Here is a 6,505-nt window from a genome sequence, read left to right as displayed (position 1 = left end):
ACTGAGCCACGACTGCCCACTAAACCTGCACGTCAATGGCTACGGTAATGGAGTGTGGGGTAGCACTAGCCACTCTCTCAACACAACTCTGTAATTGAGAGACCTTCGAGGGGTCCGTGTAGTTGGTATAGGCTTGGCAGTGATAGTCAAACTCTTCTTTGTGGTATAGGACTCTCTTGGATTTCCTTTTTTTTTTTTTTTTTTTTAATCTCATGAGACTAATCTGGGTAGAAGGGATAGGTACAAAATAAATGGAATGAAGTGTAGGTTGAGGTGATCGATCAGATATGAAAGTGTTGTCTAGAAAACCCAACCCGTAGAAGTTGCAAGTGTAGGCACATAATTAAAAAAACTGTGCCGAATATGATATTTTTGAGAGAATTCAAAGTTCTCTCTTGATGAACACGTAAAAAGTAATGTACGGGCAATGTACTTTATAGTTGGTCTTTATTTTATTTTACTGCAGTTTAATGTTAAATACATTATTGCACTTTTTGACTGTTGAAGCTATGGAAATGAACGGGCAGACGAGAGGGTACTTTACCCATGACAGTGGTCTGTCTCTCGGTTTAGCAATGTCTGATGATTTCCTCCATTTCCTCCATAGTTCAAAGTTATGGTAATGAGGGATTTGCTATAACCTATAGTCTCTCGAGACTAGCCTGAGCTAACGTGTTTCTGGTCTAGAGGGGGGGGCAAGAGATTTGCGCACGCCCTGATTGGATCTCACCGATCTGTCAGTCACCCCCGGCCCCTCCCCCCCTAGTGCAGCGCATGCGTTCCTCCAGGCTTTCATTTGGAAAGCCTGGCAACCCGAGGCTATATAATACTCCAGACAGACTCTTGACTCCCGTCAAATTCAAGGAACAGAGGGGTGGCTGTTTTTCCTTTTATTTTATTTTGGACGACGGGTTCTCAGATTGACTATATAGCCTATAAGTAACCAATGACTGCTTTGGTTAAAATCTATTAACTTCCTCGGTAATGTAATGTTTTTAAATGAAGGGTGTAATAAGGCCAATGATGAAAACCAGTTGTATTTGTTTTGTACTGGTTGGCCACTTCAGGGAATTTCAAGAGTGAAAGTGACTTGGTGTGTGTGTGTGTACATGTACAGTATGTATGATTACTGTAACAGTTGCCCTACTTACACCACAACACATCACTGCTGTCGTATGAAAACTCAAATCCACTTTTCAGTATATTTACATCCAGTATGCCTGATTAAAAGTGTGTGGGCATCAAATGGGTGGGCCTTGAGTCTTCAAATGGGTGGGCCTTAGGTCTTCAAATGGGTGGGCCTTGGTCTTCAAATGGGTGGGCCTTGTGTCTTCAAATGGGTGGGCCTTGGGTCTTCAAATGGGTGGGCCTTGGTCTTCAAATGGGTGGGCCTTGGGTCTTCAAATGGGTGGGCCTTGGGTCTTCAACTGGGTGGGCCTTGGGTCTTCAAATGGGTGGGCCGTGGGTCTTATACCATTTTGGAGAGACCACGAGTACCAATGTCTTGGCCTAAGTTTCTTGAAATCAGTTTAAACCATAGACTGTAAAAGATATGGACAAAGCGTTCCCCGGGTCTAACATGAACGTAAAATGAAGCCTGAAATCCCTGCACTGTAAATCGCCATCTTTCTAGATCCGTTTTGGACCAGCTGGCCATTGGCTGGCTCCGTTTGGGTCCAGCTGGCCATTGGCTGCCCAGACAACGAGGCGGGACTTCCCCCCTTCTTCTCCGTTGGTTTTTATTTTGACTCGAGTGGGAGGAGAAGACTCTTGAGTGGGTGGGGAATCCCGATCATAGACGGTAACGGTAGCCACGCCCCTCAGAACATACGCGACTTTATGGTCATTATTTTAATTAATGGGACCATAATTTTCCAAAAAGAATATTATGACATTAGAAATGAGACTTTAAACTAGTGACTGGAAGAAGAAAGTATTCATGACCATGTTTATTAAGGTAATACAGTCTAGGTGAAGTTGGGCCAAAATACATGGGCCTCTATGGAGCTATGGGGCTTTTTGGGTCCAGTCCAGCGCCACAACAGGCCATTATATGAACTACCGATTTCAAATGAGGCTTCACGAAATATCTGGCTGACTGCCCCCCTGGTTTAAACATACGTAGGTTTTTATCAAACTTTCTATTTGAGAACATTTTACGCGTGAGCAAACTACTAAATATGAAATACACACGTGAACTAAACTTTATTTTTATTTAACCATTTGAGCTCTATTCGAAAAGTTTGACAATGGCAGATCTACAAGCTCACAGCGTTGTTTTTTTTTGTACCTGAAGTTTCTAAATTAGAAGATCTAACTCTTTAATTTAATTTTGAAACTTTAGGTAAAAAAAAAGAAGCTGGGCACACCGGCTGTGTAACCGCCAATGTCGTCTCATAATGGTCTGCGTCGGTATAAAGTGATATATCGGGCGTGCTCTCGTTTCTGCCCACCAGGTGGCACTGGATGCACCGTGACAGGTTCCGAGGCCTTTTTAAGCCTAATTCATACTTTGGACGATAATGTGACGCATCACAGCACGTTTATTAATGAGCGACAGTGACACGACCGTGCAGGTGCAGTGAAGCATGAATAATGGTTTGCGTTGATATTTCGGTTCGGGTTGGTCTCCATTTTGGAACACGGGCACTTTCCCTCTGTTTAGTTTTTTTTTTCCAACCAAGGTTCATGCTTTAGGTTGTTATTGGAGAAAGTAAAAGATGAGTGTTATTATTATTTTTTTCATTTGCTGCTTTCTTTTCTTTTAGGGATTTTAGCTGTTTTTGACAGGGGGGCGAGGGCATTCGAGCATGGGGCTAAATATGTATTTTTTTTCTCCAAAATTTGATAGCGATTTATTATTTACTATAGTCCTACTAGACCCCAATAAATTTCATCTGGCCACAAATGATCACGGGATCTACTGAATGTGTCAAGCTGACATATTGAGCCTATGACAGTGTGACTTCCCCCCCCCCCCAGTAGGCTATACCTTCACATTCAGTTTTGTGACCAGATGCAATTTCTTGGGGTCTAGTAATACTATAGTAAATGATTTAAAAAAAACATCGCTATAAAACTTTGTAAAAAAAAAAACATATTTAGCCCCATGCTCGAATCGCCCCGCTTGTCAAAAACAGCTAAAATGAGTCTTTAAAGGATGCAGCCAGGATGCAGAATATTTGCATCACTGAATAGGTTTTTGTTTGTTTGTTAATTTGCAGAGTATTAATTACGAATGTTATTTGCATCGGATCACCATGAGATGTGTTTTTTTTTAATTGTTTTTTTTAGCCCTAGTCAAATGGATCAATATTAAAATGCTCCAAATGTTGATTCCAAAATACAGTAGAATCCAATACGAGTCATGTGTATATATTTTACAGGGTTTTGCCATGCAATTCAATCTGCCAAAGCTCTGACCCTGTATACTGGAGCATCTTTCTCTTTTCACAAACTCCGATAACCATCACATGGGGCAATGGGGCATTATGTCTTTTTATATGCGGTATCATTAATTTTTATAATTTCCTTTTTGATCTCACAAACCTTTTCATTGTTTTTGCATGGACCTTTTTTGTGGTGTGTGTGTGTATATATAAATGAGGGATATAATGATTCAAACTATACATTGAGCTGGTGTTTCTGTATAAATGGGTTGTTGTGGTGCCAGAGGATAATGATGATGAAAATTTTTCGTGCAGTGGACCCTTTGTTAGATGCTGCTCAAGTTCATGTATCGTCATAATCACTTAAAACCGGAGTCCCTAAAGGCCTATTCATATAGTCTGGATTTTCGGTGGTGAGGTGACCACCGGAGCTGAAATAACGTTGAGCGGTGGTGAGTAAAAACAGAGAGAAGGGCTGGAGCAGGGGCGGTGGTTTGCTCTTCACCGCGGCTTGTGACGTCATGTTGTAGTTCGGCGGTCACCCCACCACCGAAAATCCAGACTATATATGAGCCTTCAGAGCTCTGTGCTGGTGTGTTTTCAGTTTTCTGTTATTCCCGGGGAGAGCTTTTGTTGACAAAACGGCCGGTCGCGTCGCGAGCTTGGAGATCGGCTAATTTCAGCGAAACCTTCCACGCGATACGGATGCTGGCCGTTTAAGTGGTCGATCGGACATGACGGTCTTTATACAAGGCGTTGTCAACCTGTATACCTCAAGATTGTGTACTTGGCCTTTTAAAGACCATTACTTAACTATTTTACTCAGAAGGAAAGGGCCAGGCGCTATAGAAGAAGAAATACATTTTTAGTTTTTGTTTATTTATTATCATTTTCTAGCCATTTGGGAAGGATAAGCCCAATGTTAGCTCTGGTCCATAGCTCTAATGCGTTTCATTTAGAGCTATGTTACTCTCAACTTCCGCCGCTCGCATGAATGCAGACCAGTCTCTCCTTTAGCGTAAATAAAAAGAAAGTTTTTGCTACTCACCAACAAAGGCGAGTTGTGTCTTTAGAAAGCCTACTTTCCTAAGTGGACGCACTCTGAGCCCCCCCCCCCCCCCACCACACGTATAAACTGTACTTTTTGGGCAAAAGGGGATTTTGTTTCCACCGGGAAAAAAATATTTTTAGTTACTCCGCTGCGCCCTCTACTGATATTGCCCAGAGAACTTCCTCATAGAGAATATTTTTCCTCCGGTGAAAAAAAAATCCCTTTCTGGCCAAAAAGTACCGTTTATACGTGTGGTGGGGGGCTCAGAGTGCGTCCACTAAAGGAAAGTAGGCTTTCTAATGACACAATTAACCCGCCTTTGTTTTGGTGAGTAGCTAAAACGTTATTTTTATTTACGCCAAAGAGGAGAGGCTGGTCTGATTTCGATTTGAGATTTAAAACTGAAAGTCCCATAGCCTTACTGCGCAGGGCAGAATCGTATGGAAGCAGTAGAAGGCTATGGACCAGAGCTTTGTCACACAATGGTGTTTGCTTGCCATAAATAACTGATTTACACAAGCGGGAAAAAATATGTGAAAAGGGCATACATTAGCCTTTGCTAGTGACGAGAAGGCAAAGCTCCAAAAAGTGCCAAAGGGATGAATTACATTGATGATCCTGTATTGTTTTTATTCGTTTCGCCTTTTTTCTGTACTCTTGAGAAGTATTTATTTATGACTGTGAGCTATAAGGCAATCTCATCAATAAATTTACACTTAATTTACCCTTTCTTGTCTGTTACCGTTTTAGTCACAGATAACTGCATATAGCCCTGCTTATACTCCTATAATGGGTTAATCAGACCAGTGTGTGTCCAGTGGAAACCTCGTATGAATCTGATCTCAGGTCAGATGGGTTGTACTTATACAGAGGACCACAATGTAAACAAGTCTAGGGCCCCTAGCCTATAGGCCGGGGCTTGGCCCGAAGCCTGTTCATAAAGTATTCATTCAATCAATCAATAAATAGCCTCTACTCTTTTCCAAGTGTCTGTTTTCACAACTGAATGAGTAGTACACAAATTAAATGTAGAACAATGTAAAGTTTATTTTTTACTTAAGATTTGACATATTTGATGTGGCTTTTGTTCTAGACTAGAGGTACTATAGACACTGTTGATTTATATTGAACTCATCAATGATTATTTTCATTTAAAAACATTTTTGCTGGTGAAAACCGATTAAATATTATATTATTTTGAGACCATTCCGATATACAGATTAATTGTGCATCTCTAATCAAAATGTATTTTAATTGGTCATGAAAATAGGCACCTATCTTTTATCCCATTCTACTCATTACAATTTTAGTAGTAGTAGCCTACCTACTATTGCGTCATGACGCTTGTTTAAGTAGACCTACCTCCTCCCTTGTTTGCTAGTTTCATAACCATAGGGTATTTCTCCCCCCCCAACGCCTTAAAATGTAACATTATTATTCAAATATGTTTGATTGAATGTGACATGACGGCCAGACGGCGACAGCACAATCATATTAAATAAATACAATTATTAATATAAGTCGAATAAAAATGATAATGGCCTTTTCCTCCGCAGTGGAAAGCCTATGGTGACGCGAATAATTGCCATTACAAATAATTTTGATAGAGAATACTTCATTCAGACTGAGATACACTAAGCCAATTGAACTGACACGATTTGATTAATCAGTGCAGCACGTGCAGTAGGAGTAGTACAGTATACAGCTCACTAGCTCAGTACAGTAAGTACAAGTAGTAGGACTACAGTTGTCAGTAAGTAGCCTAGTACAGTACAAGTAGTAGACTGAGTTTTACAGTACAGTATGAGTAATATACATTACAGAGAAGTAGTAGCCTACGAGTAATACAGTAGGCTACAATAAAAGTAGATGCACCGCTCAGTTCACACGGGCGTTATCTTTTATTTTTCCACATTGTTTTAGAGTTTTTAGAGACAGGTGCTCGATCTATCTATGATGTTTACGGTAGCCTACCTGGCTGGTAGACTATCCTAAATACTTTGTTGTAGGACGTAATTCAATTGTTTTGCTTTGCACTGTCGTGCATTTTGTAAGGCACCTTTGA

General features: G+C 40.8%; 1 long non-coding RNA gene across 1 annotated transcript; it reads left to right on the top strand.

Annotated features, from left to right (window-relative positions):
- Positions 1-1,476: 1,476 nt before the first annotated feature.
- On the top strand, positions 1,477-5,164 carry LOC310879327. Its single transcript, XR_014570996.1, has 2 exons — positions 1,477-1,543; positions 2,126-5,164. It is a non-coding gene; the product is annotated as an uncharacterized lncRNA (long non-coding RNA).
- The last annotated feature ends 1,341 nt before the right edge of the window (positions 5,165-6,505 follow it).

This window comes from Protomyctophum parallelum (assembly GCF_964188405.1).
Source record: "Protomyctophum parallelum genome assembly, chromosome: 21".
In the NCBI taxonomy this organism is placed as follows: domain Eukaryota; kingdom Metazoa; phylum Chordata; class Actinopteri; order Myctophiformes; family Myctophidae; genus Protomyctophum; species Protomyctophum parallelum.
The sequence above is the reverse complement of the archived record's forward strand: the minus strand, read 5'-3'. Positions and strand labels throughout refer to the sequence as shown.